This window comes from Rhipicephalus microplus, chromosome 2 (assembly GCF_043290135.1).
Source record: "Rhipicephalus microplus isolate Deutch F79 chromosome 2, USDA_Rmic, whole genome shotgun sequence".
Taxonomy (NCBI): Eukaryota; Metazoa; Arthropoda; class Arachnida; order Ixodida; family Ixodidae; genus Rhipicephalus; species Rhipicephalus microplus.
Genome location: NC_134701.1, coordinates 41,205,561 through 41,231,537, shown reverse-complemented (window position 1 = coordinate 41,231,537; position 25,977 = coordinate 41,205,561).

Genomic DNA, 25,977 nt, shown 5'->3' with positions numbered 1-25,977 from the left:
GCTGCCACCAAGGCAAGGTAATGGGCCGTGACTGAAAGGATGCTTCTTCTTGGGCAGGCGGATGACGGTGGTTGGCATCAGCATAGGTCAATGGACGTGGTTCCGGTGGTGGCGCTGGTGATGAAAAGACTTGGCGTAGTTCGTGGCGCTGATTTCTGCAACAGAAGCAACTGGAGGCTCGGTATGTGGAAGGCCTAGGGCACGCAGCTCTTCCCTCAGGATTTGCGTAATCATTTACCGTGAAAAGCTTTCGGAAATGGCAGTGTTTTGAGCGGCGGCCCCAACAGGCGTTTGGTCGGGCAGGTGGTCAAAGTGGCGGCATCGTTGCCGGAACGCCCGCTTAATGACAGTAACCTCTTTCTTTGATGAATTCATTCACAGTTGGCGGATTTCGTACAAGGCCGCTGAAATGCGGTTCCTAAACTCCCCGCTTGGGGTTACAAACTTTCCTGGCCTCGGGCATGTCAGGGTCAGCGCGGCGAAATAGCCGGGCCATATCCTCAGCGAACATGGTGACACTTCTTATCGGCTTTTGCACGCGGACTTCAACCATCTATTGTGCGAGATCCCGTTGGTTCAAACTCAGGAACGTCTCGAGAAGCTTTTGGCAGAAATTTTCCCAGGTTTGGAAAGTAGGCTTCCTGTTCTCGTACCATGTGCGAGTGCTATTTTCTATTGCGAAGTAGGCCCAGCCAAGTTTCTCTTGCACCCTCCGATGATTCACCACAGCGGTCCGCTCGAACTGGTCGAGCCAGTCTTTGACATCTTCATACGGTTCTCCACGTAAGACTTCGGGAACAAGAGGAGTCTGAAAAGTTACCTTGTAAGGATGAGTCGTCTGGGCCGGAGTAAGATTCGCAGAAGTTGAAGGGGCCGCCATGTTGGTAAGAGGAGATGCAGTCAAGAGTTCTATACTTAGGCCTAGTAGGCGCCAGCTGAATCGGTGTACTGAAGTCGTAACAAGATGTTGAGGCTCCGGACTGGGTGTATGGCCCCGGCAACGCTTTCCTGCATCAGGTTGCAGGCCCCAGCACCTCCACCAGTGTCGCGACGTGAAGACAGAGGTCGTATTTGAAGACGCTGAGAAAGCAGCAGCGGGTCGGTCTTTATATGTACCGTGCGCCAGAGAGTTCTTTGTCTTTCTCGTAGTTGCGTTCGTCATAAAAGCTGTAGCCATCGTCTTTCTCGCGGGACACACGTTACTCCCTCTCTCTCTCTCTCTCTCTCTCTCTATATATATATATATATATATATATATATATATAATGAGATATAACAGACAGTAATGCCAAGGAATGTACAGGGGAAGTTATTAACATTAATGGAATGTAAATAAGAAGACAGAAAAGTGGATGAAAAAATTACCAACTGTAAGCAGGAATCGAACCTACGACCTTCGAATTACGCGTAATTCGAAGGTCGTAGGTTCGATTCCTGCTTACAGTTGGTAATTTTTTCATCCACTTTTCTTTCTTCTTATTTACATTCCATTAATGTTAATAACTTCCCCTGTACATTCCTTGGCATTACTGTCTGTTATATCTCATTATTATTGTGTTAAAACACGGAAAAACGAGCCCTTAGGTATACACTTCTTTCCCTTATTATATATATATATATATATATATATATATATATATATATGTGTGTGTGTGTGTGTGTGTGTGTGTGTGTGTGTGTGTGTGTGTGACGCTATGATGGATGGGAGACGTGGCCTGGCTCATAACCCATGTTTATTCTACTCTGACTTCTTCTTCCTCGGCCTCTACCTTGAGTCAATACCTACATACGTTACACGATCTCCCCTCCCCCCGAAAGAAGGCATGAATTATGAACAAGAAAATGTAAACAAGGAGAGGTTAAAAAGTCACAAATGTCAAAAGTCACAATTGGTTCTATGCTCCAGAGGAGTTCCGTAAACTTTCGAAGACTTCAGTGCAGAGTGCAGCAGCCCGGTTAACGCCGGAGTTCTGGTGGGCGAGGCTGACTTTTGCGTTCTGGATGGCATAACCACACCCTGGAGATCTGCACTGGTGGTGACATGGGTTGAGTTCTTGCGAAGCACGGACAAGAGTGACAGTCCCTGTAGCATTTGAAGTTCTGATATTGAAGGCGTCGAGTCACGTCTCCTGACGGGAACAGACGGTGTGCTTCTAGTTTGCATGTGCGATGGTCGCAGCTGATGAAATCAGAATGATGTCTTGGTCTCTGCGTTGTACACATGGTGCCTCCTCGTCTTTTTTGTCGTTTTCTGCTGTTCCGGAGCTGTAATCGTAGGCTCAGTCTTGATCTCTTGCGCCAAATGCGTTTGTGGCACCGATCCCTTATGCGAAGATGCCTGACGTCTTGAATTTGTTTTAAGAGGCTTACTTTGTGTCGTCGTCCTTGTCGGTGTATCCGTTGGAGTGTCTGCGATTCTTGGACTTGCTTTTGCTGGCGTTGCTAATGTTGGTGTGGAACGCATTGCGGTGAGATCCCTTCTTGAACATCAGGCTGGTTTTCTTCACAACTTCATGCTGCGCCCAGTCGGCAGCTGGTAGTTTGTGGGCTGTTGTCATGCACTTCGGGCAATGGAGAGAATGCTTCAGAGTTGGTAGAAAGTTCTTCAGAAGCTTTTTCTGCCCTGTTTACTACGAGAGGCTCTTGCGCATTGCAGCGTGCGACGTTCAATGCGTCTGAGCCTTCGGTGTTGCTTTCGCTGTCAAGTGTGTATGCACTGGATGGCAATGCATGAACCTGTGTGGAAGGAGCATGGCTCGACAGGGTATTTTCCCGATGCGCCAGGTCGTCTACCATAAATATGGCGTCCTTATAAGGCAAATGGTGAGCGTTAGGAGCCCTTGAAAACGGCATGATGAAAATCCAGGTAGTGGACCACGTATGCGAGACGAAGAGTGAACGGCATCAGGTGGTTGAGCAGCGTCTAGGGTCATATGCTGAAGCGATGACCTTGCAAATGCCGACTTTCGTGCAGAAGGGAGGCGCGCTCGATAGCTGTGTTTTTCCCAAAATACGCATTGTCTTCTGCCACTGAACTCGTGTGCCACTTCGTCTTTTGCCAGAGGTCGAATCTTGTTGTGCGTTCGAATGGTTGAAGACTGCCTGTGAAATTGACGACTGAGTACAGTTGTTTGTGAATGGTGGGTCACAAGCAAGTCTTCGTCGCAGTCGTCATTGTCTTCTTTAAACCAAATGATCCTTTTTTGTTTTATCTTTTTCCATCACTCATCGTTTTGAAATATGTGGTGAGGTAGAATTTGAAGGCCTCACCGGAGACGTAGTCGGTAAAGTTGATGATCATTTCCCGTTCCGACCATGATGCAGCGGTTGCGTGGAGCTCAAACAGGTCGAGCCAGTCCTGTTCAGGTCCATCGTCCGCTGCTCCGTTGTACTTGGGGATGGGAAGGGCAGTCGATGATTCTGGCATGGTGCTGTCGCTGTGTGCGGCCAGGAGATGATCCGTAGTCGATGTATGGTCAGGGCGTCTTGTGGAGAACTGCGTCGATGATGAGACACTGATGAAGTGGCTGGGAGGTCTTCATCCTGTCGGCTCGTATGACGCTATGATGAATGGGAGACGTGGCCTGGCTCATACCCTATGTTTATTCTATTCTGACTTCTTCTTCCTCAGCCTCTACCTTCAGTCAATACCTACTTACGTTACACACACACACACACACACACACACACACACATATATATATATATATATATATATATATATATATATATATATATATATATATATATATATATATATATATATATATATATATATATATATATATATATATGCGAGTGACAAAGCGTCCAGCTTGGCAGAACACTGGAAATAGTGGTGAGCCGTGATGTCACCTGGCTCATGACCGCAGTGACGCTTCAAACCCGCTAGCACATTTCCAGCTTAAGAAGAAAGTAGACGAAATGTACAGAAACTTGACGAGTCCGAACTTGCGTATGAAGATGTCCTAGAAGTTTGAGAACAATGGACGGAATGCGTACCGACGTTCGCATGCATGTGCCTTAGGTGGGTGCTTGCATTAGGCCTAATTTGAGGGTTAAAGTGATCAGATCGCATGCACGGCCTCCGAGCTGTGCTTCCAAAAACTGATTTGTAGGGACTGCGTTGTTCGGTAGCCTTTCAGTCTCTCTGAATTGTGTGTAAAGTTGTGAAAGTTTTGTCACGTCAAAATGATGTGGCGAAAAAAGAGCCGGCAACAACGGGCGCGCTGCTCGCCGAGCTCCTCCCGATGAGCAGTGATTGAAACGAATAGTCCATCTTCGCCGTGGTAGTCCAGTGGCTAATGTACTCGGCTGCTGAATCGTAGGTCGCTGGATCGTAGGTCGCTCGTAGGTCGGTGGCTGCATTTTCAATGGAGGCGAAAATGAGGTAGGCCCATGTACTCAGATTTGGGTTCACGCAAAAGAACCCGGGGTGGTCGACATTTCCGGAGCCCTTCACTGTGTCGTCTCTCTGATAACATAGTGATTTTTGGACGTTAAACTTTCCATATCAATCAATTATTCAATCGAAATGGATATTTTCTTGCATGGATACATTTAGAACACATCCTCTAGTGAAGTGTCACGTCCATGAAAAACTTGCTTCAATTACCCACTCTAACTTCGCGCCGCAAACACTCTCGCCTCTGTCTCTTTCACAAAATTTACTACCATAATTCGCCCCTATTCAGTGAGTTAATTACTCCTCCTTCATATATTTCTTCTCGTATGGATCACCGACACAAAGTAGGAACAATACCATGCAACACCAATGCCTTCTTTCAGTCATTTATTCCTCGGACGTCACAAGATTGGAACCGCCTTCCCGGACTGACCGCCGCAATCGAAGACAACCATCAGTTTCGTGCAGCACTAGCTAACATTGTATGATTAGGGCCCATGTATGTTTGTTCTTATCTGCTTACTACTTTTGTTGCTGCTTTTTAGTTTTTTGTATAACCTTGTAACCCACTCCCCTCTGAAATGCCTGTAGGCCTTGAGGGTACAAATAAATAAATAAAAAAATAAATAAAAGTGCGGTATTTTATGCTCAGATTACCCATTCTGGTTAAAAGAAAAGAGTGTTGGTGGTGTGCCGTAAATACTACAGAGTGGGAAGGTATGACGGCACATCGGTATGCTTCTCTGTCACGTGATATTCCGGCGTTTAACCACGCTTTGTGCTCCTCCAGAACAATAAGCTTCGGCATCGCCCTTCAATTTTGATGACAAATATCGCGAATTACGTGCTACTTTTGGGGTTTTAGTGTATATGTCGTCAATTGGCACACACTATACCTTTCTAATATAAATACCTGCCGGGAAGTCGATTATAAAAAAGTAGTGAACAAATATTTGTCAATTAGCCACGTCAGTTTAATTTTAGCTGCGAAAAAGTATTTCTGGCTCTACGTAAAGTTTATGTGTGAATACGTCAGAAACCTGAGTGTACAGAAATTTTGGTTAAAGATGTCTTATTTTCAAGAAAAACATGCACCTCATATAAGTTTGTTGTCCAACATAGACATCATCTACCACATATGCGCACGTACGCAATCTATTTATCAGTAATTTTTATGAATGGCACGTTTACTCGGCCCTTGCGCCATATTTGCGTTTGAAAGACGGCTTTTGCGCAAGCACGAAAGTTTATCTTTTTGGTGCAGCAGAAAGAGCCTTCACACTGGCACCCGCTCCAACGTTTTGCAGCGATAGCATTTATATGGACACTTCCGGCTAGATTTTGCCGCTGGCGTTGGGATCGCCGATCGCTGTCTTTCACCCCGTATGTATACATAGAAAAACCCAGGGAAAGAAGTAATCCAGAAAAAAGACGCCAGCGTGTGGAATCGAACTCGTACCTCCGGCTTGTAAGCGCGAGCCTCAAAGGAGCCTCTTTTTTAACGTTGAAGCAGCGAGCTATTTATATCTCTCACTTACCGCTGACGATGTCAATCTTTAGAAAACTATCGTGTTGTGAGCATTCCCAGCGAGATGGCGGAATGAGCGTGTGTCGCCAGATCGTCACTACGTGGCGACACGCACTCATGCGTTGATCTCCCACGCGCACTTTGGACCGCGGAGGGTATGGGGGAGGGGGCGTTTACGCGTACTCGCGGTTCAGAGAATCGTACGTCTTGGGCTTTCACCAGAACATTTTTGTTGCAGTTACTGGGCGCACAAAGGTTACAGCACTTGCTGCACAGTCTCCCGTTTCCGAAAAAGGCGCGCTTTTCAGACACACCGAAGTAACAGCCGAGAAACTTATTCGCGTTCATCTGTACCTGTGGGTATGCTTCGTGCATCATTTGATTGATTGATTGATTGATTGATTGATATGTGGTGTTTAACGACCTAAAACCACTATTTGATTATGAGAGACACCGTAGTGGAGGACTGCGGAAATTTCGACCACCTGGGGTTTTTTAACAAGCACCCAAATCTGAGCACACGGGCCTCCCACATTTTCGCTTCCATCGGAAATGCAGCCGCTGCAGCCGGGATTCGATCCCACGAACTGCGGGTCAGCAGCTGAGTACCTTAGCCACTAGACTACAGCGGCGGGGCTCATGCATCATTTGTTTCTGGCCATTCTTCGCGTGAAATTTCAATTTGTTGCTATGCATTCATTGCTTCACATTTGTGGAAAAGCTGTGACTTTTTAAGGTGTGGGACACTCCATCGAAGCCTGAAAAAACTACGACACGCTTCTGCAGCCTTACTGACTGGGCCGAGCTACACTGCTACACAGTGCACAAAGGCTCTCTTTGTGTTCTTTTATTTTTGTTCCGTATTTGTGCGCTTAGCGGTCCTATAAGCTTACTGACTCATGCTGCTGAAAGACTCGTTTCGAAAAGCGAAACTTCTTGGTCAAAATTTCCGCAAGTGGCACCTCAGTATGAAAGGTGTAGTCACTTTTGGAAGGTCATTGGAACGTCTGTCTGCTTAATTTGTAAAAGTACCGGCCCCTGAATGTGGGCGCGACTTTTTTATTGGCATCACGGAGGCATAAATACCTCTTTTACAAGCTTTGTGTAAGCAGAGTGATATAGAAGAGGTGGTTTCTTCCAGGGTGTGGGAACGAAATGTTTTTGCCCCAGTTTTCGTTTCATTCCACAGAAGTTTCGTTTCGTTTCTGCTTTGGAATGAAAAAAAGTAAACGTAATGGTCCGTAACAGTTTCTCAAAAATAAAAACTTACAGAATACCTCATATTAAAAGAGCTTACTGAAGAGTAATAAATAAACCAACTAACAAAATTGTAATATTAGGTGTTGGGTTTCACGTATTGTTATGCCACAGACATTTTCCTCGTTCGGGAGCACGTCTCACGAGATCGAGCGCTGTTCCGACGAACTGTCTCCCCCCTCCCAGTGCCGCCTTCCGTGCAGTTCCGGGGATAACGTCGCTTCCTCTGCCGAACTACCTTGCAGTTTCGGGTATGGCTGCGTCTCCTCAGCCGAGCCACTGGGTGCTTCAGGGGAACTGGTCTCGCAGAAGAGCCCAAAAACGCTATTTAGGGCCGTGCCGGCCCCATGTTTAGAGGATTTGCCCCAGCCGACGTTGTCGTGCTGGCCGGCTCTGTAAAAAAACGACAACCTGCTACAGTAAACGCTCCTTCTTGTTGCTGTTTTCAAAACGGATTGCCTCCCTGCTTCGCCTTCGAGCTAAGGCTTCAGCAAAGTCCGCTCGACTGCTCGCCACTCTTCACCACCGCTACCATCGCGACACAGCAAATTCCCAACAGTGGTTGGCAGCTTCGGGATACGATATCCTACGTTTGGCACGCCGGATCAGACCCCTGGAAGCTCGATCACGACCGACCTGATATCAGCGTTTGGATACGCCGGTATACGCTACCCTGTTCTCATGGTTCGGCAAGCTGGGACAAGCAACCCCCGATCTCAACATTGGCAAGTTGGACCGGATCCCTGAAGGCCTGACACAGTTCAACGGCAGCCACGAGTTGGACCATCGTTGGCTACTTTGGTTGGGTGAGTTCCCAACGTTTACTGTTCATTTCGCCAGACCTCTCTAGCACAGGCAGGCGTTAGGAGAGTGTTTTGTTTTGATTTGTTTTGTTTTGGTGGTTATGATTGAATATTCACCTCCTTTAAACCACGAGATTTGTTTTAAAGTACGGTGAATATCAGTGGTGGAGCATCACGAACGACGAGATTGCGATGAAGCAGTACCTGGTGCAGGACCTTCTTGAAATTTGTGAAGCCATGGGGATTTCCGCCAGGTCCGCTAAAACAAAGCAAGTGATTCTCGAGGTGATGCGGGCAGAGAATGTGACAGCCGAGGAGGCTGACGAGTTTTGGGAGCTCGTTTGTGAGCAAAAGCAAAAGGCCGAGAAAAGCCGCGAAGAGTTCGAAGCTCAAAGGCACGAACAGCAGAAGGCCGAAGAGCGAGAGGCTAGAAGTCAGAACAGTGGCAAGCCAGGGAGAGTCGAAAAAGGAGAAAACATTCTTTCAGAATAAAAGAGCTTGATCTTAAAATTCAAGCGCTTAAATGGGAGCGAGCGAAACACCAGCTCCACAACTTTCGGACAGGCGAGAACATCGCGCATTTTCTTCATGATTTTGAAGTTGTCTGCTGTAATGTTGGTGTTAGCCGCGACCTTTGGGTGGAGAAGCTCGCCACGCTGTTGCCGCGCAAGATCGCGCATGTTTTGAATTGCTTACCCTTCGAGCAAGCAGGAGACTTTAGTCATGCTAGATATGCCTTGATAAGATGTTTTTTTTTCTTTCGAGTCCTGCTGACTGGGAAAGTCGGAGCGATAAAGACAGCGCTGAAGCGCGTCGAAGGGCGCTAAAGGTAGACGCCTGCCGAAAAGAGCGTGAGAATGAGGCGCGACGTGAAACAATGGAGGCGGAGGCCCGCCACGTGGCGCTTGATGATGTCGCTCACTGGAAAGTGTAAGATGATAAGGACAGAAGCAAAGCGCAAGACGCCGAGGCTCGTTGCTATGCGCAAGCTGCTGAAGTGCGTCAGAGAAAGTGGGGCGCTGAGGAAAGTCATGAGGTATCTGACGTTGAGGCCCGTCACAAAATGCAGGACGCCGAAGTGCGTCGGACAGAGCCAGACGCTGAGGTACATCGCGAGGAGTTAGGGGCCGAGGCCCATCGCACAGCTAAGGACGCCGAAGCGCATCGTAAAGCGTTAGAGACGGAGCCGCTTCGCAGCGCACATGATCAAGATGCATCGCGTCAAAAAGAGCTTGACGACGAGTCGCATCGCAAGGCGCTAGAGGTTGACGCATGTCGACAAAATATTGAGCAGGATGCGCGAGATAAAGCGCTACAGAATAAAGCTCTTGAAAGAGAGCACGAGGCTGACTTCGAAAAGCAGAGAACAAGGGCTAACCACGACAGCGATAAACCCCCACCAATCGAAAGCTCTTTAGCGCGTTAGTTGCATTTAAAGGCATCGGGACTCCCGTTCTGTCCCAAGCAGAGGCAGCTAGCAACGGCCCTGAGGATAAGCTAGATAATCAGTATGGAGTTTCGGGGGTACTTGTGAAAAACAGCAAACTTGGAAGTAAGTGTGTCGAGGCTGCCAGTATTGCGAGAAGTCGCGACAGAAAGAGGCGTCGGCGTAAGCGTAACGTGGTAAAGACGACGGGCGCCAAGCGTGCTAAAGCTGCGGTTAGGTGTCATGACATCATCCGTCGAGACGCCATGTTCACGGCTAGTTGTAGGATCGCGACAGGGCCCTCTGGGAAATGTTTGAAGCTCAGACCTTCACGAGGATCGAGATTAGGTGGGAAGCGCGTCAAGAAAAACCGACTTTCAGGAAAATTCGGACGCCGAGATCTTCGCCTGGTCTCATCTTTTTCAATGCCGGGTAGAGGCAATCACGTGGAGAAGCATCGCGTACGCCTGAGCTGTAACAAAGGCTGTCATTCCCCACCGTGGCGAGAGGGTCACTGGTCAAACCGGAAGGGTAAACGACGCAGTGTAGATGCCCCTTTTTTCGAGTTAAGTGGGTGTACGCCAAAAGTCGGTGCTACTAAGTTCGGCGAACAAGTTGGTTCGTCGTCCAATTGTCCAGACCGCAACCCTCGAAAGCTGTGGAGCGCGCGACTTCCCAGAGTTCGTCTGAGAGAGTGCTGCCTTGCCAATACCAAGAGTGTACTTTGTGTTTAGTTTTGAGAATAACTTTTTCTAGTTTTGTCGTCTGCCAATGAGCAAGGAATGAGTCTAAATTTTTGTGAGTTTTACTTTCCTTGTCATCGGAGAAGCAGATATTCATATGTTTGTTTGATTCATTTCGTTTCATAATATTTCGAAAGCTAACAGTTAGTGTGTTATATTTTAACAGAGAAGGCATACTTAAAGCCCCTGTTTAAGATACCTTCTATGTTTTACATTACGTGTTATTATGCACGTCAGTCTAGGTTAACTTTGTTTTGTATAATGCACGCAAGTTTGATTTTCATCCTTAGTTTCTTACTTTTCATGCGTGCATTCTCTTGTTTTCTTTATCCTTGGTGGAGCTCATTGAAGTGAGAGCTTGTAGGAGGACGAACTTTGTCAAGTTTGACAATCTTATGCTTGCAGGCGACGCAAATGTGCGTGATTGGTATTCTGAATTGTAGATTCGGGGCCAAATCGAGTTAACCTCAGCAATTTCGATTGTCTCCAATCTGCCCGGGTCACAATCGAGAATCGCTCACGAAAACAAAAATTCTGTTTGGTTTAGCAGTGTCCTGCACTGTAAAGGAGTGTCGGCATTGTGTATTCCTCCCGAGATTCGTTGTTCGTGATGCTATTTGTTAGCTCGGCGTAATCTCGAGGAAACGTTTGGTTTCCGCTGGTCTGGCGATTTGATCAGCATTTGGAGGGTGCTTGCTTTGGCCAGAGTGGTTCGGCTTTCTGTTCGACTCCGTCGTTCCAGTGAACCTCCGCAGGCCTATGACAGTCTCAATGGGCGGAGAGAGCGGAACGGCTACCGACGGTCAAGCAGCATCCCTCCTTCCGAGCCACGTTGACAGCTCGAAACTCCGGATACATTGTCTGGTGGCGGAGGTGCTGTTATGCCACAGACATTTTCCTCGTTCGGGAGCACGTCTCACGAGATCGAGCACTGTTACGAAGAACTGTCTCCCCCCTCCCAGCGCCGCCTTCCGTGCAATTCCGGGGATAACGTCGCTTCCTCCGCCGAACCACCTTGCAGTTCCAGGTATGGCTGCGTCTCCTCAGCCGAGCCACTGGGTCCTTCCGGAAAACTGGTCTCGCAGAAGAGTCAAAAAACGCTATTTAAGGCCGTGCCGGCCCCATGCCCCATGTTTAGAGGATTTGCTCGAGCCGACGTTGTCGTGCTGGCTGGCTCTGTAAAAAAACGACAACCTGCTACAGTAAACGCTCCTTCTTGTTGCTGTTTTCAAAACAGATTGCCTCCCTGCTTCGCCTTCGGGCTAAGGCTTCAGCGAAGTCCGCTCGACTGCTCGCCGCTCTTCGCCACCGCTACCATCGCGACACAGCAAATTTTAACAGTATGAAAGCCACAAAATGATGGGAAGCCACAAAAAGTATAAAGCAAGGACTTCATATTTATTTTTCCTGAAGTTTGAATCCCAAATTTTCGTGAAGGGGGTGCACACAATTTCAGAAGCAGCAGGTCATCGAGTGTACTTCCCCAGAAAGCGAGACTGCTGTTTTGGCAAAACCAACTTCAATGCTGAAAATACCCTATCCACGCTGACTTGTGTCACTAACACAACAAGGGCACGGCCGCTGCATGAAGACCAAATTGTGGCCTGCTGCGTGCCACAGAAGTGGTGGAATGGGCCTAGTTCACCTTGCGCCACCACTCCTCCTAGAAGAAACGCTTTCACACGCAATACGGGACAGTAGGTCGTAAATAACGCGTATCGTAGCAGCACATCGCAAGTTCGATTTTGAATTGCTATTAAGAGTACCTATTGCACCACATATGCGAGCGCTTTGCCCTAGGAGAGCCAATAATTTGTAGAATATAAGCCTCAATAAATTCTGTCCGCTTGCTTTACCTGAATTGTAAATAAGTGCGCTTTTGCGAAAATAATTGAGAGTATGTTTACTTCTTCAAGACGAAGAATTGAGTTATGCAAGCATTGAGGAGAATGGCTAAAGGGCCTGGACGCCCTTTATTTTGAAATTAGGCGTTTTTCTGTGTCTCTGTTACAGGCAATATGGCAACTATGGCAGGTTGAATAGGTTAGTAAATGTGACTCAGTTGACAAAGCAGTTGCGCGTAAATCATGTTATTTATTGCGTCAGCAGCTGGATTCGTTCGCCAGCGTTTCCTGAAATGGGTGCTGTTCTTCTGCAGGTGTTGCGGATAACAGCGAAACACAGTAGAGACCATCGTTGGATGCAAATGCCTAATCTTTCAACTCTTGAGCACATAGTTTGTGTCTTCCAAGCATACGCACGTGAACGACAAACACTGATTTTTCTACTGAACGATATCGCAGTAGGTCATTAAGTGGTGAGACCGTGCTGGGCCCTTGGCCAGACACCAATGGTGCAATTGTGGTCACAAGAGCGGTTACAACCTTTTTGGAAGCAACTGTACTATATCCGCGGCTATAAAGTTTGTCTCAGCTAGAAAGAATACTACATATTCACCTCTCTATCTCAACATCGCCATCCATTATTTTTTCTTTTCCCCTTTCCCCTGCCCCAGCGTAGAGTAGCAGGCTAGAGCAAGCTATGGCTCAGGCCGACCTCTCTGCCTTTCTGTAAATAAACCTATCTCTCTCTCTAAGCAAAATGTAAAAAAAAGCACACATCGACCACTCGCTCGGCTTCTACTTGCTTCCTCTCCATCACAGTCCTTGCCGAGCCTAATTCTTCAGCCAAGCATGCCAACGCTGTATATCGCATGGGAATTTATAGTACTGCAAAGTAACGTCTCTTCCCATGTTCGACTTGCACACAGTGGCACACAAAAGTTTTGTGGTGTCACACCGCTACAAAAAACCATCTGCTGCAAACGCACGCACAATGAACACTGCAATCTAGCACAGAAAACATTTGTATAGCTGCCCACACACACGGTAACACAAAGCAGTGGCCGTGCACAAACAAATCGCATGACAAAGAACACAGACGCTCATAGATCCTGAGGCGACCTCAATGCTGCATGCACCAGTGTCTACTTTGCGTACGGGAGCAATGACGTTCTCCCGCTCCCTGATGGTCCATGGCAATAATTATACTTCAGCCAGGCTTCACGATGATGTATATTTTAGGAGAATTCGCGGCACTGCAAGTTAGCGTCTCTTCTCGCGTTCAACTTGTACAGCTGCACACACAGCAGCGCAACAGACTCGTTGCATCACACCGCTAACAAAACATCTGCCCATGTACACACTATAAAAACTGTCACCAAACACAGGGAACATGACGCAAACTTCCTGCCACACATGATCGCACACAAAAAAATGGACTCGTATCTGCTTGTTACACTGCAAATGTCGTCGAAGGACGATAATCTTGCGTCTGGAGAGAGCGAACAAAACGTTTATTTGATGGTCTGCGTGAGACGTTCCCCACTACCGACTGACCACCACTCAACCCCTTTTTAGGGACGAAGCTCCTTACAGCGGCACCCATTCGTCTCTCGTAGTCGTAGTAGTAGTCGTAGTGTGTAACCAGTATTACATTTTGACCTACAAGGTGGTGCCAGCGAGAGATTTCTTCTGGGAGTTGCTGAACAATAAAAGATGGTGCTCAATGTACATGCCAGTGCCTGCTAAAAGGAAATGAGAGACAGGAAAATTCGGCTTTTAGTTAACGCGCACGCTGCGAATTTTTTATTGTTCAAGAACGCACAGAAGACAAGAAAGGGTTGCTACGTTATAATCGCTGGGCGTAACTTCCTGGGTTTTAGAAAGGTATAGTGAGCGTTCGGCCGCAGTGCCATGATTACAGTGAACTAGTATACACCATGAACTCCAGGTGGTTAAAGGTGGGAAGTAGACACGAGGTGCAAGCCGTAAGAAAGTGTGTGTGCGCCTCCTCTCGTTCAGTCCCTGGAATATCCGCTCGATGGCGGTGCTTTTATATGAGGAGAGAGAGAGAGAATAAAATGAGGGAAAGGCAGAGAGGGTAACCTGAAAATGGAGCATCCGGTTTACTACCCTGCACGAGAAGAAGGGGGAATGGGGAAGAAAGATGGGAAAGAAAGCGAAGAGGAAAATAGACGGGCTCGAGAAAAAAAGGGGGGGGCTGGGGTGCTATAGTCCATACAATAGGCCACTGGCACGCAAAAAGATCAGTAAGGTTTTCACTGATTTTCTCTGAGCACTTAAATCATGTCGCCTTTCAAGCACTGATTGTTCAGACGAAGGTCTGTCGTCAGGGCGAGCTAACGCAGCGGCTAGTTGCCGTCTTTGCACGCTCTAACGACGGCAGTGACAAAGAACGTGCTCTATAGTTTTATCGCTGCCGCAATGAACGCAAGCAGCACTGTCTTCCATGCCGATTCGGAAGGCGAAAGCTTTGGTGAAGGCGACACCAAGCCTTAGTCAGCAAAGCACCGTTGTCTCGAGTCGAGAGAGTCCAGACGGAGGCCTGAGTCGACAATACGTGTCCAGTCTATGCAGTCGCGTGTGCCGTAAGCACACGGCGTTCCGCAGGGATTTTCATTCTGCATTAGCGACACTTTTTTGCAGACTAGTTGGTTCATACTTGAAAAATGGAATTGCTGCACAAACTTGAATAAAAACAAGGGAGACAGGAAAGAGCGCAGACAGAAACTGCGCTCTTTCCTGTCTCCCTTTTTTTTCTTCAAGTTTGTGCAGCAATTCAATTTTTCTGCATTAGAGATTTTTCGGATTGTCATTGCAGCATCAGTCCTTGAATATGGTATAGATTGTTCTTAATCTTCGTGTGCTGATGGAGCAGCTGCATCGGCATGTTCATTGCCCAATATGCCGCAGTGACTTGGAAGCCACTGAAACGTGATTCTGTGTCCTTCGTCGAAGAGGTGGTGAAGCAGCTCTCTAATTTCCAGCACTGGTTGTTCATGAGATCCCCAGCGTAAGGCGAATATCAAACACTGTAGCACTGCCTTAGAGTCCGTGAACATGCTTCATTTCTTGGCTTCTTGGTGTGTATTTGACTAACTGCGCTACGTAAAGCAGCAAGTTCCGCAGCTGTCGACGTTGTCTGGTGGGATAACCGAAACTTCACCGTTGTCGCTGTTGCAGGAAAAATCACTGACCCTGCAGACCCATCCACTTTAGTTGAAGCGTCAGTATATAGAAGAGTATACTCACTGTACTTCTCATATAACAAGAGAAGAGAAAGCTGCTTTAGCGCTGGAGACAAGAGCCGGGCTTTTGACCCCATGCTTGGAACCGTGAGTTCAACAGGTGCTTAAGTCATACTCCATGGGGGAGTTGAAATTGTGGATAGAGTTGTATCTCCTGTAGGAATGCATGTGCGATATGACAAGACTATCTGGCAAAATGAGGCACGAGGCCGGTCTTCTGGCAGTGAAGCTAGATGATGGGCAGGGGCGTGAGTAGGATGCCTTACGTGTGCTCTGAGTACTTCCATTATGATATGCGTCTTGAGCGGGTAGTCATTAGCGATCTCGATTGTCTTAGCTGTTGATCAACATCGCGGTAGCCCCAGACAAACTCGCAGAGCCATAGCCTTAATGCTTTCGATAGTCCGAATGCTGGTTCTACAGGTATTGGTCAACACAGGCAAACTGCAGCGCAAATAGCCAAGAAAAAGCGTGTTGTACAATTGCAACATTGCATGTACTGAAGTCCCCCAGGTTTTCCCTTCAAGTTACTTGAATAAGTTAGCAATTTATGTCAGTCTCTTCAAGTGGGCCGCATGTGTGCCTCAGCAGAGGTCTCTATCAATGAATACGCCTAGAAATGTGTGCGTCCTGACATATGGTATGACTTGGCCGTCGATAGATATAGCGTATCGTCTCATTGGCTTTCGACTAAAAGCAATCAATGCGCATTTTGCTGGCGAGATTTTCAGACCCTCTTCCATGAGGGTCTGAAACCAACGTCACAGCTTTCTGATACCTGATACCAATGTCACAGCTTTCTGAAGTCTTGCGCGTACCTTAGGTCCTGTCACGCCAGATGTCCAGACGCAGATGTCGTCAGCTTACATGAATAACTTGACCACATTTGGTAGTCGTTCTACAAGACCAATGAGAACGAGGTTGAAGAGGGTTGTAATCAAGACGCCACTCCGGGGAACTCCACGATGCGTTGGGTGTTGGGCGGTTGGACCATCTGCAGTGTTCACAAATAGGGTCCGCCCTTGTAAATAACTGCGTGTCCAACAATACAGTTGTCCGCCTAGGCCCACTGACTCAATGACTTCGAGGATAGCGTCATGAAGAACATTGTAGTATGCTCCTTTTACGTCAATAACATGGCAGAAGATAGCCCCTTACTTGCGTTTTGATGCTGGACATATGTGACGAGATCTATAACATTGTCGATCGAACATCGGTGACGGCGAAAACCAGCCATGGTGTTCGGATGTATCTCATAGTATTGCAGGTACCATTCAAGCCCGACCAAGATCATTCCCTCCATTACCTTTCCTACGCAACTTGAAAGTGCGATCGGCCAGTAAGAGGTAACGTCAAGGGGAGATTTTCCAGGCTTAAGAATGGGTACCAAGCGGCTAATCTTCCTATCTTGCGGAACGACAACGCCAGCTTGCCAGGAATTGTTCAAGATGTTAAGGAGTGCTTCTGGTGCCCGTTTACCAAGGTTGCACAGCGTCCTGTATGAATTGTCATCCGGGCCAGTCGACGACGACTTATTACATAAGACGAGCGCCACATCGAGCTCCTGTGATGTAAACGGTAGATCCATGCGTGGGTCCTGTGAGTGATGAACGTGATTCATGGTATGTAGGCTTGTGCACGTTGCCTGGCCCACGGTCATAGCGCAGAAATCTTCCGCTACCTCAATTTCGTGCCGGCGATGGAAAGGTGCAAGGGCTTTAAAGGAAAGCGCTGCTCTGGAACAGAACGAAGGCCTCGCACAATTCTCCATATCTGAAAGAGTGGTTTATGAGGATCTGGCGACACACAAAATTTCCTCCATCATTGTCCGTCCAATTTGTCGATGCGCCGTTGTATCGTCTTTTGGATGCGCCGGGCTGTTCGTAGATCGTTCGTGGAATTAGTGCGTTGGTATCGTCTTTCGACACGACGGCGGATCGCACGAATTCGCTTCAGCTCGAGGTCAAATTCAAAGTACTTCGAAGAGCATAATTTTGTGCGCAGAGCCGCATGTGCAGTTTCCTTAATAGCTTGCTGAAAACCATTGGACGGGCCATCTTCACAAGCATTCTCAAGTTGAGTTTTGAACACAGTCCAATCTAGTTTTCATGTTGTGGTAGAGGAGCACATGTTAAAAATTCCTTCAATCTTCAGGTAAGTGGAGATGTGGTCGCTTCCGTGTGTTTCAATGTCCAAAAATAACTTTACCCGTGTAGCAAATCGGCGTGAAACAAAGGACAAATCATGGCAGCTACTATATGTAGTGCCTCGCAAAAACGTAGGACTGGCGTCATTCAGAAGGACGAGACCATGGCTGGAAACCAATGATGCTAGACATCGTCCCATTGAATTAAGCCTTGAGCTTCCCCAGATGGGATGATGCGCATTTAAATCCCCGGTGATAACCCACGGACCCAGATGTGTCCTTATTATGCCGTCTAGTTTGTTGGCGTCGAATTGACTTGATGGGGTTATATACACAACCAGAAGTGCAAATGTCACCTCTCCTTTTTTAACGGACAAGCACACATACTGATTGCCGTCGTGAGGTTGCACTAGCTGGACGACGTAAGTAAGCTTCCGGCGAATAAATACAACAACCTTGCTACTTTCGATGTCACTTGAGGAGAAAAATGACTCGTTGCCGGATAGCCTGATTGGATGCGATAATTTCGGTTCGCATATAATCATGATAGGAAATCGGTACAGATGAATGAACTGGCGAAAATCAGATATGCGAGATCTCAGACCTCTTATGCTTCACTGAAAAATCGACGATTCTCTGACCTCCTGTCGGAATGACTTGTGATTGTCGCCCATGGCTCTACTGGAGGCTCGCAAAGACCGGGCTCAACGCGTCCAGCACCTGTAGGCCGTGCCTAGCAGTTGGCGTATACATGCTTGACAGAAGATTTCTGATGACACTCACTATAGATCGCAGCATAGGAATAATTTGACGATCTGCTGTTGGAGCCTCGTGAACAGCAGCATTGGCTTTCACTGGAAGCAGAGAGTGAGAAGGCTGCTCGGAAGGCCTTGTGTTCGCAAGCACCGGCCAGTCTTCAGGGGAGAGAGGCCTTGCCGGTGGAGGTATTCTTGTACTCTCTGGCTTTCTACTAGATGTTGATGGTGGTGTAGACTTAAGTGGTGCATGAATATCACCATGACTAGAGCGATTCCGTCGGTAGCGACGTCGACGCCGGATTTTCTGTGAAGCTTCTCTATAGGTGGAGTTATCCCGGACCATTTCTTTCAGGATACCCATTTCTTTATTGAGTCTTAGGCATTCATTAGACGTGGCTTCATGTGTATTTCGACAATTGCCGTACCTATAAGTTGTTGCACAACAGGTGTCTACCGTGTGCGACTCCACGCACCGGTGGCATACGGTAGAGTTCGCACAGACGCCCTTGACATGGCCGATCTTGAAACACTTGTGGCACTGAAGCGGCTTTGGGAAAAAATGCCGTACCACATGCCGGAAATGTCCCACATTGACGTGCGTAGGGATTGAGTCGCCCTGAAACACTATCTTAACGCAGTGGCTGTTCCAGAGGCAGCTTATATGCTTAATGACCACTCCTTCGTACGCCTGTTTTATCAGAATGGGTAGATCCGTGTTTGGGATTGCCAAGTCAATGTCGTAAATGACACCTGCAGTGCAGGCCCCAGTCATCGATACGACCACTCGTACTTTGACATCTCCAAACTCTGTCATCATTCGAAGCTTCTCCAGCGTGTGTGCCTGTGTTGTGTCAACAGTTAAAACGTTCTTACGTTTGTTTAGCCGGACCTCTCTGATTTCATTCTGTGCTATTCCCTCAAGAACAGTGGAGACAGCTTGCCTGTTCAATTTGCGAAGTCTGACGGAAGGATCCACGGGCATGAAGAGATAGGTATGCGGCCATCGTTCACCCATTGTCTTCACAGTTGACGTGCTTGTTGGTGATGACGTCTTGATGACCCTCCTTTTGGCCTTCTGACTCCTCACAGACACGAAGCTGCCATCTGATGAGTCGTCTCCGTCGACTGAGTAGATGTCTGTGTCTTCACTGGAGCTGCACCAAGAGCTTCGCTTCCTTGCGGAGCTTACGAATGTTGAGCTGTAGCGAGACGGGCCAGCTGTCGACTCTTCGAACATGGGCGCGAGAGCAGGAGCATCTCTTGAGCCGTCGTTGATGTTGGACCATGAGCCTTGCGCCACAGTAGAGCTTGAGGGTGCCGACATTCGACCACGTGGGCCTGTAGAAGTCACCGCTGCCATCGCCGCTGCCATCACTACTTCTATATAAGGAATATATGATGAAAAGATGCGAGATGGTGATTCTTGGAGTGTTGAATAGGTGGACGAACGGACACCGAGACTGATGCATGGACTGACGCACGTTTGGCTGCATGGACGGATGAACGCATGAACGGACGCCGGAGCGGATGCATGGACGGACGGATGCTTCGCCCTACTCTCTATCATTCACTCCGTGGATATGCTGCCATTTTTTTATTTCCCCTTTGCTGTGCATCTGATTCACTTTCTACACAAAAGAATTCGTGCAAGGGCCGGGAAATAACAGACGCCACAACCTTTTTTCTTAATTACTCATGAAATAATTTGATCACTAATTGCATACGGCACACACACATGCTGCCCGTAAAATATAGTGATAATAATAATAATAATATTATTATAATAATAATAATAATAAAGAATTTTTCATCTATAGTTTGATGAAGGAGAGCTGCAGGTAAAAGCTGCTCTCCGAAACAGGCAGCTTGACAAAGGCGCGCAGCCACCTATTATCATGACAGCAGTGGCAAACAGTCAGCAATGTGAACTCAACAACAACAACAACAAATGAATAAATGAATAAATAAATAAAAATAAATAACGAATGAAAATTCAAGTCCAAATTCTAAAATTAACAATAGCAACTTTGTTATTACAGCAAGTTCAAAGAAATCCTAGAAACAAAACATGTGTATATCGCGCAATTGTGTCTGTATACAGTGTAAGGAATCTTTGCCAGCTTTCACATATTTATTAAGTAACGTAGGAACTATGTAGGAGAACGTATCAGTTGAGTAGTTTGTTTTCAAACTTTTTATTTTTCATGTTTCTTTATTTCTTGTTTCAAACAATGTATTATTTCGCTGCAGTTTTCAGATGTGCAAAAAATGTCGACTTTCTTTCGATTCACGCCTGACCACCAATGCTAACTTGAGAAATTGTAGAGACGATTTACGAGTAGTATTCTAACATGTTGAAACAGTCCGCTTGTGTGAGCACCATACGTCAAGTAAAAGTGATTCTAATATAGTTCTTTTGCATCAGGTACAGTTTTTGCAAGTTTGTGAAAGTTGTAGTCACCCATATCAAGAAACAAGAGGTAAGACGTGAATAGAAAAGTGATTTATAAAGTAGAAGTTTTAACTTGTATGATAGAACAGTTTTGCCATTGTACATCATACCCACTACACGACATTACTGACCCAGCACACCGTCAATGTGTTCGTTCCAAAGCATATTGCTCGAAATTGTAACTCCGAGAATTTTTATACTATTTACTAGCTCAGTATAAGTATCATCATACTTAACATGTATGTTTTCATTAACAGGCTTATTTTTAGGTCGGAATAGTACCTCCTTTGTTTTACTAATGTTTATGTGTAAATTATTGTAGCATGACCAGAGCTTCAGTGCTAACAGAAACTGGCTCATTTTTTTCCTCAAGCACGGTACTATCTTCAGCTTAAACAAATATGCTGACATCATCGGCATATAAGACGTATTTAGCATCTGCATAAATATGAGTTAAATCATTTATATAGGCTAAAAATATAAGGGGTCCAAGGATGCTTCACTGAGGTACACCCTTAAAAATAGGCTTCAGCTCTGAGAATTTTATATCTATTTCAAATATGACAAATGATTTACACACTCACGACGTGCGACACAGGGTACACAAGAAAAATAACTGCGGCAATACTAAGTAAACGCACAATGACACACACACGATAAAGCTATCAGTCAAAACCGCCATGTCTCAAAGCGCAGCCTCCTTTCCCGCAAAGCTCATCTCAATAAGGTACATAAAGTCTGTATTATGGAAGATCCATGTTTTCCGGGGCCTCGGAGCTGGCTGTTTGAGTCGGGGCTCAGGGCTTCCTCCTGGGATCACTGTCCAATTCGTCAAAGTCATCATCGTCTTTCTAGTCGGCACCTTCAACGTCTCTCTCAGTTATTTCTATCTTATTCCTATTTTATACCTTCCCAATTACTCGAATCGCCATCTCCCATCCCTAACTTACCTTCCTCGTCATACCGTCCCTCCGTCAGTACTGATCTGTTCGACTCTCATCGCTATCTCTTCCTTTCGTAATATAATTCCTTTACCATTCCGTCTCTCTAATATCTCGATCTCGTCACCTGGTCTCCTTTTCGTGGTCCCGCGTTCCTTTTTCGTAGGACCCGACTTCGCCCCTCCGTGGCACTTTCGTGGCACTTGAGCGATAACCAATGGTTATATGACATATATCCTTGTCAGTGAGTGTGTGTCAGCTTCGACGACTGCCCTCGCAGCTCTAGCCAGTGTAAAGACCTCTCTCAAGCAAAGTTAACCAAGTAACAATGTACAAACTCCAAATGTGGAGAGAGAAACATCAAGCAGTCTGATTACATGTCAATTATGAGCAACAAGGGGTCCCAATGTTCACACAAAGCTCGCCATCTGTGATGGCCCACGCCCAGAGTTTTGAGTGTTGTGCCGAAATGTTTTTGGCCGCCCCGATTGCCTCAATTTCCGGTGCCCTACGACCCAATGTCCAGATAGAGTTTCGACGCCTCCTTGTCACCCGGTGTCTCTCGCACAATTCTTCGCAGTCGCCACCTCTTCGTCCTTCAACGCCACAGGTGGTCATCTGAGGAAAACGCAGCGCGGGAGCCGCGGAGGCTGACGGAATGTCGGGCCTAGCCCGGCACAGGTGCTACAGCGGTGTCGCCTTAACGGAATCACACATAAGGCACTCCGCTGCCCTCATGCCACGAATCTGAAGGGCGCGCACCGTGAATCACCACCTTGGTGTCCGTAGACAAGAAGCCACCACATGGTCCTGGTGTTTGCGCCGTGGCCCCTCAAAACCGTCGACAGAATTTTTCCAGGAATTCCACTAGTTGCCCCGGGAGTTTTTCTCTCTGCCAAGGCGTGTGTTTAATAAATGAACGTAAACATCTTGAAAGATCCGGCGTCCAGTCAGCGTTGGCGGGGACGCCAGATGCATAAGAAAATCGGTGAATGATATTCTGGAGGCGCTGCAATAAAGGGCCGCAAGCGTGCGGCGGAGGCGAAAGAGCGCATCAAGTCACGTCACATGTGAGAAATGATCGGTACCTGGCCGCTATCGGAAAAAAACGAATGGTGGGCATGGTGTAAGCCACCACACCATTATAGTGGAATAATGTAGTGGGTGAATGGTGGGAAACGTCCACCATGGCGCATAGTGGTATATGGTGGGTGCTGCAGTGCCGGCAACGCTTGAGCGCGAAATGGCATCAGAATCATCGTGACGAGCTGCCACAAAAAATAAAAAAGAATTGTATAAAAAACGGTGTAAAAAACACCCGTCCCGTGAAAAAAACAAGGTGCCACGGAGAATCGAGCGTGCACCCTGCGGAGTCCCATTCGGAGACACTAACCACTGCGCCATACCTACATGACGTTGGTTGTGTGTTAAATAGTCGGTTGACATACAAACATACAACTTCAGTTATATTTGTCGTGTACACGACATAGACGAGATCTGCACCTGCTACTAAAAATTGCACATTTATTAAACAAAAGCAACTAGTGCCTGTAAATATTGTCACTGTGTTAATGGCACCTGTGCTATTTTTCTACAATTCACAACTGCAAGAAAAAAAAACCAAATGGACTGGGGAGCAGCAACAGTTTACCGGCGGGGTCTGCCAAGTTTAATATCCGTTTCACGCTTGTTCTAAAGGGCGACATTTGCTCACGCTTTATGACGCTTCTAGGCTCATTCCCTAGATACGCCCGCCTAATTTATTTGATTGAGTATTGGGATGCTTCTTGCGCAACGTAGAGGGCGGTCGTGCCAGCGCAATGCTGTAGCTCTTTCGCTATAGCAACAACTACTTAACGGCTTGGCTGAAATTAATGCAGAGTGCCGGAAAAATTACGCTATTATATTGGTTTTCCAAGCATACGAATCGTTACGTCTAAGTTCTCGCATAAAAGCTAGAGAAGTGCCAGCGAATGCGACCGGCGGCTGTCGGTGAGAAGAGACGTACGTTCTCTGGGAGTGCTTGAATTGCGTCGCATCGATGTTTATTGCTTCTTGGGCGGACACCATACACAATGAAAATTGCTTCATTTAAGGTAATTGATGCCATGGCTGCGCTGTATTGTCATTCTTAATCGTCGATATTGTGTATTCTAAAACCCATAAGCACAGTTAACACAATTGTGCGGGCTCGGTCGGTAGGCCTAACCTTTGGTGGAAATCATGGTGGTAGAATATGTTGTGTACAGATCGCAGCTTGGTACACTATATAAATTGCCCGCCATTATAAGCCCACCCATCATCTGCTTACTACTTCCTAGCATTATCGCAAAGGTGGGCAAAGCTTCTCAGCTTGGCACACCATGTGGCCCACCATAACAAGCAGCACCCATCATCTGCTTAGTGCTTCCCAGCATTATCACAATGGTGGGAAGAGTTTCTCACCTTGGTACACCATGTGGCCCACCATAATAAGCACCACCCACCATATGCTTAGGGCTTCCCAGAATTATCGCAATGGTGGGCAGAGTGTCCCATGATTGCCCACTATCTAGCCTCTACTTTCCACCATCATTTCCACTTTACCCATCTTCTGTACACCATACCACCTAGTATGTCCCGGCATATCCACCATAATTTCCACTACGTCCAAGCATATCCAACGTAATTTTCACGATGCCCACTATTATTTCCACTACGCCCACCATGTTTTTCAGTATCCACCATGGCAATTTTTCCGGTAGGGCGTCACCTTGGATAACGAAGCGTGCGGCATGCACGCCCGTCTCTGAGGTAATGAGGTGTTGAACGCGAAGTGACGGGTAGGTGCCACCACTGTGTCGTCCAGCAAAGCGTTGGAAATACTTGTCTTTTCGTGCAAGTGTTGCATGGTCAGCGCAGCGTGACAAACGCTACAGTGCTTAGAATTACTTATGTATGCCTTTTCTAGTAAAGAGACACACAGAATATTGTCGCGTTGTTATGGTGCTTCACATATGCGCAATATGTGCTTTTATTTCACAATTGCACGAGTGCTAAATCTAGCTAAATCTTGAGCAATATAGGTGGGTGCAGCGGATGGAGTCGGCCAGTTGGAGTACCATGTCGACAGTTTGGTGCCGTTTAGGGTACCGTTAAGGGTGGACAGACAAATGTGCAGACAGACAGACAGATAGACAGACAGAGAGTCCACAATTTTTGCGTCGAAGGACCCCAAGAAAGACTATCGTCATCATAAAGCACGAGAAAGCACACAGTCATGCACAAGACCTTACACACGCACATTAGAGACTTTCAGCTGACCAATTTTGCGCACCGTTCCCCATTACACTCAAACGCTCAACGTTACCGAAGCGCGAAGCACGTGTTTAGTTTCAGCCAAGCGTCGTTCGGTTAAGGCTATCACGATGCCACTGGTGCATGAAAGTTGTTTTAAAAGAAAACAAACATAGTTCTTATCTTGCACCAAGATAAGTTTCTGTTTCAAAATAGCATGAATTCATTTGCTGTTCGACGTATGAGCTTTTTTTTAAAATTTTTTGTCACTTTCACTTCAAGCTGGACTACAATTGAAGCCTTCAAGGCAGCCCAAACGCGTTTCAAACGACCCGCCCTGAGGCAGCGCGTTCACACCGTTGCCTTGTGGCAAATCAAACGAAAAAGCTCTTCGAAATAGGTGGAAGAGTGGCAGCTGTTAGAAACTAGATTGTTATATTGTTACCAGAAATCACTTACTATCGATGATTGGCGAAGTACCTTTGGCGGAAGTACTAAAAAAGCATCTCGAGACGCACCTTTATGGTTCGAAATGTCAGCTCTAGATTTTTTCGTGGAACTTCACTTCATATCAGCGGACTCTCGAGGGGAATTGCTGTGATGACTTCTCGGAAGAGTTACAGATGCTTGTGCGTCTTGAAGTGCCGTCGGTGCTTAACGATTCCGCTGCGTTTCCAGAGCAGCGCGACCTCGCGGCACAAGAGGCTGCCATTTTGGCCGTTTCTCCTCGCGTCGCGTGATCCTTCGCGCGCTACGACTGTCTGCTCACATGCTCAGCGCCTTACCGTACAGTGCATGCGCACTGACGCAACCATCACTTGGCTGGGTGGAGTGGGAGGCAAAATATGGTCATATAAAAGTCTGTATAGAAACACGAATTGCCACCCTCTTTGACAAGTGGAGCGTCAGCGCCCACCTAAAAAAAGTGGCTGAAACTGTCATCTTCGTAGGAAGCGCCGCAACTAGTACACGGAACACGCAACACAAGCGATTAACTTCAACTAAACGCTGATTGCAAACGTCAAAGTATGCTGCCCGCGTACAACAACCACTACACAAAATTATAACACACGATTTAGACATTCGTGAAGTTCGGCACAGGGCACATAAAGACAGTAACTGCTACAATACA